Source organism: Ostrea edulis, chromosome 2, assembly GCF_947568905.1.
Source record: "Ostrea edulis chromosome 2, xbOstEdul1.1, whole genome shotgun sequence".
Lineage (NCBI taxonomy): Eukaryota > Metazoa > Mollusca > Bivalvia > Ostreida > Ostreidae > Ostrea > Ostrea edulis.
In genome coordinates this window covers 23080579-23094165 of record NC_079165.1, presented here as the reverse complement: position 1 = coordinate 23094165, position 13587 = coordinate 23080579, and the positions used below count along the sequence as shown (strand labels likewise).

Sequence of the window (13587 nt, the reverse complement as noted above, 5' to 3'; positions counted from 1 at the left end):
ACTAATATAGACACACGTCTGATACAACTAATATAGACACACGTCTGATATAACTAATATAGACACACGTCTGATACAACTAATATAGACACACGGCTGATACAACTAATATAGACACACCTCTGATACAACTAATATAGACACACGTCTGATATAACTAATATAGACACACCTCTGATACAACTAATATAGACACACGTCTGATATAACTAATATAGACACACGGCTGATACAACTAATATAGACACACGTCTGATACAAGTAATATAGACATACATCTGATACAACTAATAGACACACGTCTGATATAACTAATATAGACACACGTCTGATATAACTAATATAGACACACGTCTGATACAACTAATATAGACACACGGCTGATTCAACTTGTGATGCTGTTCTATCATGATGTTACTGCTTGTCCGTCCTCTTTGTAATTCAATCTGGACATCACTTCCGTGAGATAAAAATATGAAATTTGCCGGAATTTTACGCCTGTGGACATGCGGGAATTATGGAAATGCAACGAAATGAAGCAGGAGTATGCACGGTCCACTGGAGAAATTACTTCGCTTGTGCCATAATTTTCATTTGGACCATGTAAATCCTATCATTACAATGTTGTTTGTCTATGGGCGTACGATATTGTTAATTGTAACTCAGTTCTGATGTGTATGAAAGACATTACGACCTTTTTCACACTAGAATTTGTCATTTCACTTTTGTTCATGTGAGATGTAAATGCTCATGCATTCACCAATCTCGATTAATGACCCAAATCTACAGCATAAATTTAATTTACAACAATTATAGGCCCTATCAAGTATCATATGCTCAACCATATTCGACCTTCAGATTTCCATTTAGAATCTCACTGTGGTATATAATTTCAGAAATGAAAATATAGCTATTGTACTATATCATTATAGTATGTGGATGTATCGTTGTTCCGTATGAAAAATACACCAGCAAGCGAACAGGAAGTCGAAATATGAAATTGGATGGGGGGGTCCTCAGTATAAAGATCGCACCCTTTTCTGAATTTATGGACTGTCCCAATAGCATCCGCCGATGCCAAATGTATCAACACTAAAATTGTGTTTGCAATAAAGTATTGTTATAATGTGTGGAATATTTCTGCCGAGAAATTACGGGAGGAAATTGCAAAAAGAATGCGATCATATAGTATTGGGCGTAACATGTCTGCAATTCCAATCCGGTCGAAATACGTCTGCAACATTGAAATTACTTCTCATTCATTGCTTAGATAGAGCGGATTGGGTTCCCACGTTTCCACAACTATCTACTAACTTTTCTTTCCCTACATCAGCACTAGAAATGCCCGATGTCTCACAGTGTTCGTAAATTAACTAAGTTATCAGTCATTTTAAACACTGATTTCAGTTCAAAGACAATTTTGCCTCGTAACTTCCAGATCTACTTTTGATGCATATCGAATGTTGGAGGAGCGATTGTCTGCCCTTGCTTATTACTACGTAGAGCAACCTGGACATTAACCTTTAACCAAGCCAATGGGCCTCCGTAGCTGAGTGGTTAGAGTATCGTGCTCAAAATCACACGGCCTCTCACCTCTGTCGGCGCGGGGTCTCTTCCCGCTTGCACCGGTAAGTGAGAAAGTTTCCCAGTTTACTTTCGGAAGGTCGGTGGTCTCTTCCCAGGTACATTGTATCTGGGTTCTCTCTTCCACCAATGAAACCTGGGCGCCACCAGATAACTGAAACATTGTTGAGTGTGGCGGCAAACATCAATCAATCAATCTATCATCAATTAACTAAGCCCATACTGAATATTTCAGCATATGAATTTTATATGAATAATATATTTACTTCTCAGGATGCACCGCATACAGAAACACCCTGAAGAATGCCTGCAAACATTCAAAAGAACTCTACAAGACGTAATAGGATTTAATAAGCTATGACGAAGCCGTGGTATATAGTTTGGGGATTCCATTTTTGAAGTCATAACAAATAGCAGCTGTGTTGGAGTTTTACAAGATTTACCAGATGTACTAAATAAATGTGAAATAGGAACATCTAAGTTATTTTAACAGGTTCAGTGCCCTCTACTCATTCTAATCTTAAATACGGCATATGAAACGTTGCAATATAGATATAATATTTTGTGATGTGCAATCAAAATATGGCTGAAATACTAGTGCGCTGATTCGGTATAAAACCACATTTTAAGAAAATCTGATATATATTGTGTTGCATGTTCAACATCTGATAATGAATATACATGTAAAGCATAAGATAGTTGATGTAATAAATACATGTAACACGTTTCTTCGCATAAAATACTATTATTGAATATTGTAACGTTTTATAATCATAAAAGTCTTCATTCTGACGCAAATGATCATCATCTGTCATGCATGAAATATGATTCAAAATAGGCTTTTAAAAATAGACAATGACGAAACAGAAAGACACCTGGGAATTCCTACTTTCTTTTTTATTGTAGATGGAGAGGATTCATACATTTACGTGTACATGTTAACCATAGAAATTCTGTAACTGACCCTTGGTAAGTGTTATTGATATGTTGATATCCTTCGAGTGTTCAGATTTTCTTATTCACGCTGAACCACCTCTCACACACATTCCGTCAACATGGGTCTGGATATAAAACACTTGGGATACGAGTGGATAGGTTTAAATGGAACTCGTATACATAAAAACTTCCCAAAAGCTTCTGGCAGTGTTCGTTTCTTAATCAAAGTTGACAATTAGAAACTATACAAAGTAATTATTATGGTTCAGTTCAGATGCGTGATCCCATTTCGTATCTATACCGGTCGATATAGAAACTAGCCCCCACAAGAATGATTATGTACGTAATGAAATGACGGGTCAACAGAGGACTAAAGACATTTCTTAATTAAAATAATCTTTCAAAAATTCTTTCATTACGGAATTTTAGATACAAATGTAGCTGTTATTTCTATACTTGATTAATTGGAAATAATGAAAGTTAAACTGCAAATCACGTTCTTGGTTCTATTCAGTAAGATATCTGTATTTGCACAAGTTCGAAGAGATATTCTTAATAAACTCTGTAATATCAGAGCGACCTATAATCCCAATAGACTGTGTCCAACTGGAAATTTGTTATTTACACAACAATGTTTACATATCATGTACATAACACTATCAAACAATCTGATTAAAACCACATCCTTTGAGCGGATCATATGATTTGATTTTAATCAGATTGTACTATTTAATAAATCAGATTCTTACTTCCCTTACTTTTTTCTTCTACGTCAGGATATGGCGCTGTGAGATGAAAATGAATCTAGATAGGGAACAACAGCACCTTGCTCAACATATCCGGAATGGAGAGTGTTTACAGGTAGATCTGTTATATCAAACGTTGCAGTATCATGTGCTGTTTATTGTTTCAGTTATGCTGTATATTTTTCTATCTCTATTGTGTTAATTTATATTTGCAAATTTCCTTTTGTAATCTTTATTTTTTTTTTTTACCGGCGTCACATATATTTCATTTGTATTCCATTCCACCTTCTTTACGAAGAAAATATCCCTATCTGATTAAAATAAGACTTCTTAGATCCGCGCCGTATACTCTACGTAAGAGTATATGGCACGGATCTATAAAGTCTGATATTAATTAAATCGAAAATATCCCATCATTGTAATTACTGAATGCCCAAAATTAACGAGTACAAATGACACTCTGATACGTAAAAATGAGGTATTTGACAACACATAGTTTGTTGCACAACGCATCAGAAAGTACACAATACGAATGACACAAGAAAAATATAGAATTTAAAAAAAGTAAGGCGAAATACAGTACGAATGGAATATTATTCAATGAAGAAAAAAATCATACAATAAATGAAAAATTGTGCTATAATTTTTTTTTAATGCGATGAAAAGAAAAAAAATATATATCAAATAAAAATGAAAAAGTAACTGCAATAAAAATGAAGAACTAAATATAAAAATGAAAAAGAGAAAAGAATTATATCAGAAATATTAAAAATCATGTAATGCAAATGCGAGGATAACGAACAATGATTATTCCTGTAGGTGTGGAGTTTGCTATGGTTGACATCCTGTAGGTACGAGTGGAATACTTGTTGTAAATGAGCATTATCTTCATATCAAATACCACCTTTTTACCAGTCAGGTTTTTGTGTAATGTTTGATTTTAAGAAAATCGTTTCTTATTTCACAGGGCTTAACTCTGATAGTAAATACCTGGATGAGTAAACAACATGGACCAAACTGGAGAGAACGGGGACACAAGGTAAAACTGGCAAGCTCCCTCCAGCATTTATAATAAGAAAGGGTTTTGAAAGTTTGAAATGTTTAGTTAGGAAGGATTCGTGGATTGTTGTTGACATTTATGATTGTCTCAGTCATCAAAATAGAAATACCATGATCCAATCAACGTCGACAAATGATTTCAGATAAATTTTAAGTAAACCCCTGCCGTATGCCCCCAATAAAGATAGCGACAGGAATTGTGACTTTCTTTGGGCAAGTACATGTATATCATGAATTTTTAAAGGATGATATATCAAGAGGCTCATGGTCAACATTGTTCACCTGAGGAATAGAAATTTTCCATGAAAACATTACATAAATTCCAGTCATATCTCATCCTTGCCAGCACGGTATAAACAAAACCTTATTGAATCTACACGTCTATGTAAGGACTCTAACATATTGATGTGACATAAACAGTTCGTCACATTTCATTCACAAGAACATTATTTATACAGAAAAAAGACAAGTAAAAGCAGTTTAAACTTTATTTTGGCATAAAGCAAGAATTTGTGGGATGCCATTAACAACATATCGGCAAACCCACACAAAATACAATATCAACACAAAATGCAACCACGGATGGTCACTTAGTTCGAGTATGTTAAAATAACCCAATATTAGCTTAATTATGCAACGATTTGTAATAAAAGCACTCATTTTTTACAACAATCAGTTTCACAAAGACACAGGTCAATTGCACAGAACAGTTTCAAATTCACTGGCAACACAATACATATGGAATCGGATGGGATTTAATTTAGAGTTGTGGAATCAGTTGGGAGTTGTGATAATAGCAATCATTTGACAACAGTCACAGTTTCACAAATTCAGCCACAAATCAATTGCACAAAACAGTTTCAAATTCACTGGCAACACAAAAACATATATGGACTCAGTTGACTTGGTGTGCGCAAACGCCTGCATCTCAACAGATATGCCACGAAAACATAACGGGAAACAGCTACCATCTCGTACACTAAGGCAAGGAACGAGCATCTGAAATACACAAAAAACAGCAACCAGTATCCAAACCTTGTACATATAGCATATGGGATGACCAGGTGGGATTTTGAACAGACGTCATAATACAATGGCTATCACAAAAAGATACTTCTCATACTATTCCTCCGATTGCTCTGGTTGAAGGCATCATCAGAAAGAAGACCGTTCCCGATGTGATGAACACTTATACTTATTTACTGGGGCCCCAATATCCCGCACCCGAATTTAATGCAAGTTTTTCTCGTAAAAGAAAGGCATATATTTTATATGAAAAATAAATGCTCTTAATTATACGTAGTTTAAAACTAATCAATTGCGAAAAATTGGTTCTCGAGCATAAACACTAAAATCTTACTTATTGATGACATATATGATATAACAATAACAAATAATTATTCGCGAAAGTTATGTCTAGTGAATAAATACATCATAGTATCATCGTGAAAATAAGGTTGATTGATAGATTGGATATTGTTTGACGTCCCTCTCGAGAACCTTTCATTCATGGAGACGTTACCAATTGCCGGTGAAGGGCTTAAAAATTTAGGCCTATGCTCGGCGCTTACGGCCTTTGAACAGGGAGGGATCTTTATTGCGCCATACCTGCTGTGACACGGGGCCTCGGTTTTTGTGGTCTCATCCGAAGAACCACCCCATTTAATCGCCTCTTACGACAAGCAAGGACTACTGAGGATCTATTCTAACCCGAATCTCGCGAAATAAAAGTGATGTACAGTATATTATTCCTTTGTGATTCTTGGGACGATAATTTTTAAAGAATTGTTCCATATATTCCTATATGAAATTGATTAAACCGCTACTTTTTCTGTCCTAAAGATGGGATCCTGGTGTGTACAAATTGTGAATGTATACTACATCTGGGTACTTGTGGTTGTTCAAGAGGTTCGCACCGGAGATTTGTAGTAATGTAAATTTTTGGGAAGTGTACTTTTGATTTCGACTCTTGAAGGAGATAAGGAAATTAAAAAGAAAAACGTGGGTCGCAATGCTTGTTATTGAGCTACGGTGTTCTAAACATGACCTTATTGCACTTAGAATTGACTCAAAATTTATGTAATTAAACTTGATTTGTCTGTTGGTATCAACACAACATAAGCAACACAAATCAATCATTGCATAAAAGAGATATATAATCATGTCTTCCAGCAATACAGATAAGAGAAGAGTTTAATACACGTAATGGAAATTAAAAAAAATAACTTTTTACTCTTGATATGCAACAAAATCATGGTATCAAATTTGAGAGTTCAAAAGGACATATTAGGAGTTATGTCAATTTCTAAAATTTCACATAATTTTCAAGGTACATGTATTGTCTTGTAATTTAAATGGAACTTTAAAAAGTGGGGGTTAGAGATCAAACATTTTAGATTTTTGGTGAAAACACTGAATTATTATACAAAATTTGGAGTAAATTAATTTACACTTTTATAGTGTTTGGAAAAATATATCAAATAAATTACAACATTCGAACTTTGTATCATAAGTCATGAATACTAAAACTGAAATACATGTACACGTACAGGAGTATAAAAATTGAAGATACATCGGTATTGAATGAAACTGTGATATCCAGCAGATTTAGAACTTTATGATTAATCAATCCTTCCACGACAAATATAGTCGCTGTCAAAAAACCCTTTCAAAATTTGAATTGACACAAAAATTGTCAACTGGATAGGGTTCAGTAATATAAATATATGTAGTATGTTTGAACTCATGGGATCAGTATTGAATCATTAAATTCTTAGTTGTAGCACCCTGCACAGTTGTGCTCAAACGCTCAGGAGCGAACTTCCTTTAGAGATTTTCAAAATGCCCTAGCCCCAGAGGCCATGGTGAGAACAATCTGAAAGCTATACAGTATAAGGGCTCTTGCATTAAAATTGATTTTACATATTGAATCTCAGTGGTTCTTGAGAAGTTTTTGAAGAATATTTAAGATATTCTGGTTAGCTTAGTACGATATCCAGTAACGTATGCAATAGTTAGTAGAGAAGAAATATTTCGTTCAATTATTCTTTTCTTTTCTTTTTGCGATGAGTAAATTTGTTTATTATGTTTCCATATTTTAGGTAGAATGGAACGATAAACTTTGCATCGCTCTCATCGTTCTGTCTATGGTGATCGTATTCGTGACAGCGTTTCTCCTATGTCTCTTTAAGAATATTGCTATCTATTCGTTTGGAGAGCATGGCATTTTCAGAGAAATAACATTTATATTGCGCAGATGACGTGTTTGAAGTTCATTCAAATTACTATTCTTTGTCATATGACGCTTTTGTGATATCAACCTTGTCGTCATTGAGCTGCTTCTGATTTGTAGAATTCGTTGAAGATTTCCATTGTCTCTACATCATGCACAGGATCATTAACCGGATTCCCGCTTTCAATTTGAGTATAGTGGATTCACTTGGTAGCAGAGTCCACTAGGTATATATCTTAAAACTATCACCAAACTTTCTATCTGATGGAAAGGAATTTTATCTTTTCCCCAATATGATGGACTGCGTTCCGAAGATCGTAAATGTCAAATAAGATTCGGTAATACAAACTCGAGAGGATATAAATGGCACATGCGTAGTATAACACTTCAATCAGAGACCTATATGGATTGTAAAGTACATCAATCTCCTAGTACCGGTATATGGAACGTCTCATTCTTGTCCATGGCACGCCGTTTTGGTGAGGGTGAAATAGTGAACCAGGTGAGAGGAATGAAGTATACGCCAATAGAAGGCGGTGATAAAGGTCGTTGTTTATGCGTTCAGTACGAAATTCAGCAGCCGTCGACAATAATATTACGACATGTTTATGGCTTTAACAGCAGTTTAAAACAGCAGTCTGTGTCTATAAAACCAAATCTGTACGTTTGAGTCTCAGAAGACTATCATTGACCAATACGAGGTTCAGAGAAGGAAAGCAAGCAGAGGAAAGGATTTTGTCTGTAACATTACTAATACATACCCTGACAGAACACCAGAAATATGCAAGGATTGAAATGTCTAATTAACTCATATATGTGAATAGACGCCTATCGAAAATATATCATTATCGACACAGCAGTCGAACTAGTAAGCGTAAATACATTTCTGAAGCGTCCATATCTCTTTATTGGTTACCTGTTACAGTTTCAAAGACAAGATCCTTCTCTTCACCTCTAAAACATAACAGGATATATCCCCACCATACCTGAAAGAGCTTTCAAACCCTCGAGGACACTAAGTTCTGAGCTGTCATCGCTACTCATGAACCACGTATGCGTACTGTGACGTACGGACCTCGCCGTTTTGAGCATGCTACAGCAGAACTCTGGAATGATCCGCTGTCAAAAATATTTTTAAATGGGACATTAAAGCATCTTTTTAAATTGCCTCACAGGCCAGGGTTTTGATTTTATTTGAACTTGTAATCATTTATCTATGTTTGAAATATGTCCACCCTCACTATTAATGTGTAGTTTTTAAGTTCATCACATCTTATTAATATAAATTAAGATTTTATGCTGCTAACAATGATATGAGTACATTATATATTTTTTCATAATGTACATCTCATTATCTAAATGCAGTGGAGTTTAAATTGTTTTATCAGTCTTGGCTACATATGATATTTAAAATGTTCATACTGTTAATTAATTATCTACATTGTAGATTATATATATTCTTTCTCGGTTGTCATTTTTACATGTTATATTTACGTGTGATCGATTTTCAGTACTTATCTTTATGTACACCGCCTTAAAGTAATGGAATATTGCTAAATGAATTTGGGAAGTTGACGATGTGCATGCTGAATCATCCTGTTTGTCCAAACTCCCCGTCGAGGCCTCATTACATCACCTACGTACAGACCTCTCCTATGTGACGCAGCACAATATACAAATTTGTATATTGTGAGTCCGCGATTATCACGCGGGCAAATAACAATAAAGTAGTTCGTAGTTAAAAGCTTGAAAATATTGACATTAAGAGCATTAATATAAAAGTATGGATTTTATTTTAAACATAAAATTATCAAAAGATCATTAAAAGGTATGGATACTCTGTTCAAATTATAGTGTTTAATGTTTACGTTCTTGTTTTGAACTGTTTACGTTTGACGTTATGGTGTTTTCGTCATTCTACAGTGACGTCACACAGTATACGCGGCCTAAGAATTCGATATCCCATAATGCCTAACTGGAAGAGGTTGGTTTGTGAGCAAACGAACTCTGGCGGAAGTAAGCCTGTTTGTCATAAAGTTGAGTTGCTAGTTTGCTGTTAAAGTAACTTCATACTCGCAGTTTTATCTAATACATGTTTTGAAAGTGTATTTATTTCCATTCGTTAGAGTTGAAACTAACAAATTATCAAACAAAATACATAGGTCATCACACTTTTTAAGATGTGAGACGTACATGAACAGAATCATACAAGTCATATATATCAACGTCAGAAAATTGTTATTTCCCAGCGTTATCAAAATTTCATACAAACTGGTTATGACGATATAATAGCATTCATAACAATTTCATGAAACTTTATCTATCACATAATAGACTTTATAAAGAAATCAATAAAAACAGAGTTATTGCCCTTGGATTCAATATTTTGAAAGGTCACATTGATTATTCATCTATAACTTAGACTTTTGAAATAGTTTATTTCTAACAAGATTTTTTACAATAATATCGGAAAAGACTCTCTAACAAAATGTATGTTCCTATCATGCATAATTCGAAATAAATAATTGATTTTGCAATTCTGATGACATCACAGGAGGGTAGAATTACTTTAACATCTATGTTCAATGAAATATCTAGGTATGAAACAGATGGTGAAGATTTTGTGGTGTACAGTATTACGAGTTCATTAGGATTTAGGAATTATTTTATAAATTTTATTTTTTTTAATGATCAAGAATGTTGATCCTCTCTGATTGTTCCTGGCGATCGTTTCTGCTAGGTAGCGCCCAGAGTGGGTTTTACCTAAATATTAATTTTGGAAGGTTTATTCGAGATTTTCCTCTTGACCAATCACCAATTATAAGCCAATCAAATTGCAAGATTTGTCAGCAAGTCAAATTCAATGCAGTTAAGGTCTTTACCAAAATGACTGATTATGTAGACAATTACTACATGTATCAACTACAACGCATAAAATCTAAAATACATGTGTCCAGGCGTTGACTATTGAAATATTGTTATACTGTGTTTAAATGCATATGTTACTATTTACCTCTGGCATATCCAGGGGTCCGTGTTGGCCCTACTTTTAATTTTGTATTCTTTATAGGAATTATGATATTGTTCAATGTTCGTTGTTTTCACCATTTGTTAAGAAAAAAAATATTGTGAAAACTGTTGTAAAATTCTTGATCATTAAGTAATACAGTCAGATCTGATGTTGGTTATACGGGCCTGGTCAAGCATTGGTTCACTCTGCCACCGAATAAATACTTGACCAGTCTATATAGTCATAAATAGACTGAATCAAATGTCAATAATTGCATATCAGTACAAATATACCTGTTGCTAAATTGTGACGTCATGAAATGACTTATATGATAACTTATATCATTACAGATTTAACTGTTTTGCGGAAATCCTGAATTTTCTATTAAAGCAGTTATATTATAGTTTATTTTTAATAAGGGGCATACTATTGTCACTTTACATACTTTGGATTCTGGAAATTATATCCGTTATTGTTGAGCAGTTCAAATGAAAGGTGAAGATAGCAAACAGTGATCAATCTCATAACTCCTAACAAAATAGAGAGTTGGGCAAACGAGAACCGCTGGACACACCAGAGATGGGATCAGGCACCTAGGAGGAGTATACGCATTCCCTGTCGACCGGTCACGCACGCCATGAGCCCTATATTTTGATCAGGTAAACGGAGTTATCCGTAATCAAAATTAGTGTGCCAAGAACGGCCAAACAATCGGTTTGAAATACGTCAAATGCTATGAATGGCTCTTTGCAAAAATGTAGAACTAAATTAGTAGTGACGTAAGCTCTACGTAGCTGAATTTAAGGAGATAACATTTTCTTTCAAATAATCTAGCTTGTAATTCCTGAAATAATGGAGGTTTAGTTTCCATGTTTAGTAATTACTAGAGAGAGAGAGAGAGAGAGAGAGAGAGAGAGAGAGAGAAGGGTGGGGCAGACAGAGACAGAAAAACACAGACAATAGACTCTGAGATAGAAAGAGCAAACAGAAAGAGACAGACAGAATGCAAAATATACTTATTTACATTTTCATAGACTACTTGTCTCAAGAGGACCGTGATCTTTTCATTTTCATTTAGAGGGCTACTAAGTATCGCATTACAATCAAACAAGCCCTCTTCACAAAATGATAGAAAGTATTGTCGCTGAGTTAAAGAAACTTCAAAATTAGTGAATTTGTGATAGAACAAACCGAATCCGTTAGTGTAAAATCAGATACAAAATCTCTGATATTGTGTCAAGTATGCAATAACGTTAAAATATAATACCGCTACAAATAATCGATACTACAGAGAGTCATTTCAAAATTGACAAACTCATAACAGTATATATGAATTATAATTTGGTGACCATATGTTGTTACGTTCAATACCTGAACAAAACACAGTACACCACTAACAACGCCATTATACTCAGTCAATTTTCATAATTTTGAATCTTACTGTCGAAATAACACAGGATTCTCTTAGATATATTTTATTTGAAGATGGGGTGAATTAGGCGAAAAATAAGCCTATTCATGAATGGGAGCCGGTCGCGAATTGGAAGTTTAAAATCCGCATTTTTACAATAGATAAAGTACCGTACTAAAAGGCTGTCCAAAATATTCAGAATTCAAAACAAATATATAGATCATACTTCAAAGAAGAGAATTTAATCAAAAGCATCATCAGAATTTATTTCAGTCAGCATCATGTATTGTGATGATCAGAGAAAATTCAGATGAATATGTTAGAACTCTTTTATGCATTGAAAATCAAGAAAGGTTATCAGCCAATCAAAATCAGTCTAGGTAGTATATAAAGAGCGCAGTCACTGCAGTTCCTCACTTCGTTGGTAGAAGACAAGCTGAAAACAGCTTAGGTTAGACAGGGATTAGACGTGGCTGAACAAGCTTTTCTTTCCCTATCTCCCTAATAATAAGGACAATCTTTATAATAGAAGATACATACTTAGTTAAGTGAGCCAGCATCTGAATCAACAAGTTTTTCCATCCCATTTAGAGTTTTTTTATTAGCTAAGAATCATTGCTCCGTCTCAAAGTTGTAATTGATTGTTTTATTATTTTTGTCTCTTTAACGGTTCTCAGAAGTTATCTGGGCTTATCCCACGAATCAGAACAAATCATTTTTTGAGCAGTTAGCTCAGTTTAAATTGTGGAAAATAGTTTTACTTTAGTGTATTATTATTTATTGTATTTGAATAATTTTGGTAAATTCGCTCGGTTACACGTCACAGTATATCAGACATTAAGCGGTTTTTAACACGCACACATAATTACACTGATGCCTGGAGTACCTAAGTTACCAAATGACACTGTATATATGCGCGCAACATTCAACAGTAAATGCTCCGCATTTCTATTGACACATTAACTGATGTGAATAAGAAACCTCAGATGTTTTGTGGTGTAAATTAAATGTGGAATAGCGTTTTCTGTACGGTGCAGTATTAATGCTTTGATTTGGATTCAGTTTTTCCCCCAACAAATATTTTAAACAGCATTTGCAACCTACTGGTACTAATATACTGAATATGATAAAGGCATTAGTTCTCGTCTCTTCTGACATCGGTTTTACAGTTACAGAACGCACATTTGCTTCTAGATTTCCCAGCAAATACAAATGGGACAGAAACAGACACTTGATTTGCTTTTGTTTTTGTACTGAACTGTAAGTTCATTGTGCCTTTTAGACAGTCTACACTGGTTGCATATTTGGCTTTTGTCATGATCTCTTCAAGTAATAACTTCTTAAGCATTGTTGAAATTGTTCTCTTTAACTTTCCTTTAAGTTGTTTACGTAAACAACATCCAAACTTCACAGGAGGCTCCATACTTGTTTACATTTATTCACTAGCTGCATGTTGAAATCAATTACTTGGTACCGTATAAGTTTTACATTATGACCCCTGGGTCGAGGCCTCTGCTGGTGGACTCTTAGTCCCCGAGGGTTTCTACAGCCCAGTAGCTAAGTACTTCGTTACTAGCTTGAAAATACGGATGTATATTTAATTGCTGTT

General features: G+C 34.5%; 1 long non-coding RNA gene across 1 annotated transcript; it reads left to right on the top strand.

Annotated features, from left to right (window-relative positions):
* The first annotated feature begins 2448 nt into the window (after positions 1 to 2448).
* Positions 2449 to 4283, top strand: LOC130052177 (uncharacterized). The gene is made up of 4 exons (XR_008800554.1): positions 2449 to 2553; positions 3297 to 3381; positions 4086 to 4117; positions 4234 to 4283. It is a non-coding gene; the product is annotated as an uncharacterized LOC130052177 (long non-coding RNA).
* The last annotated feature ends 9304 nt before the right edge of the window (positions 4284 to 13587 follow it).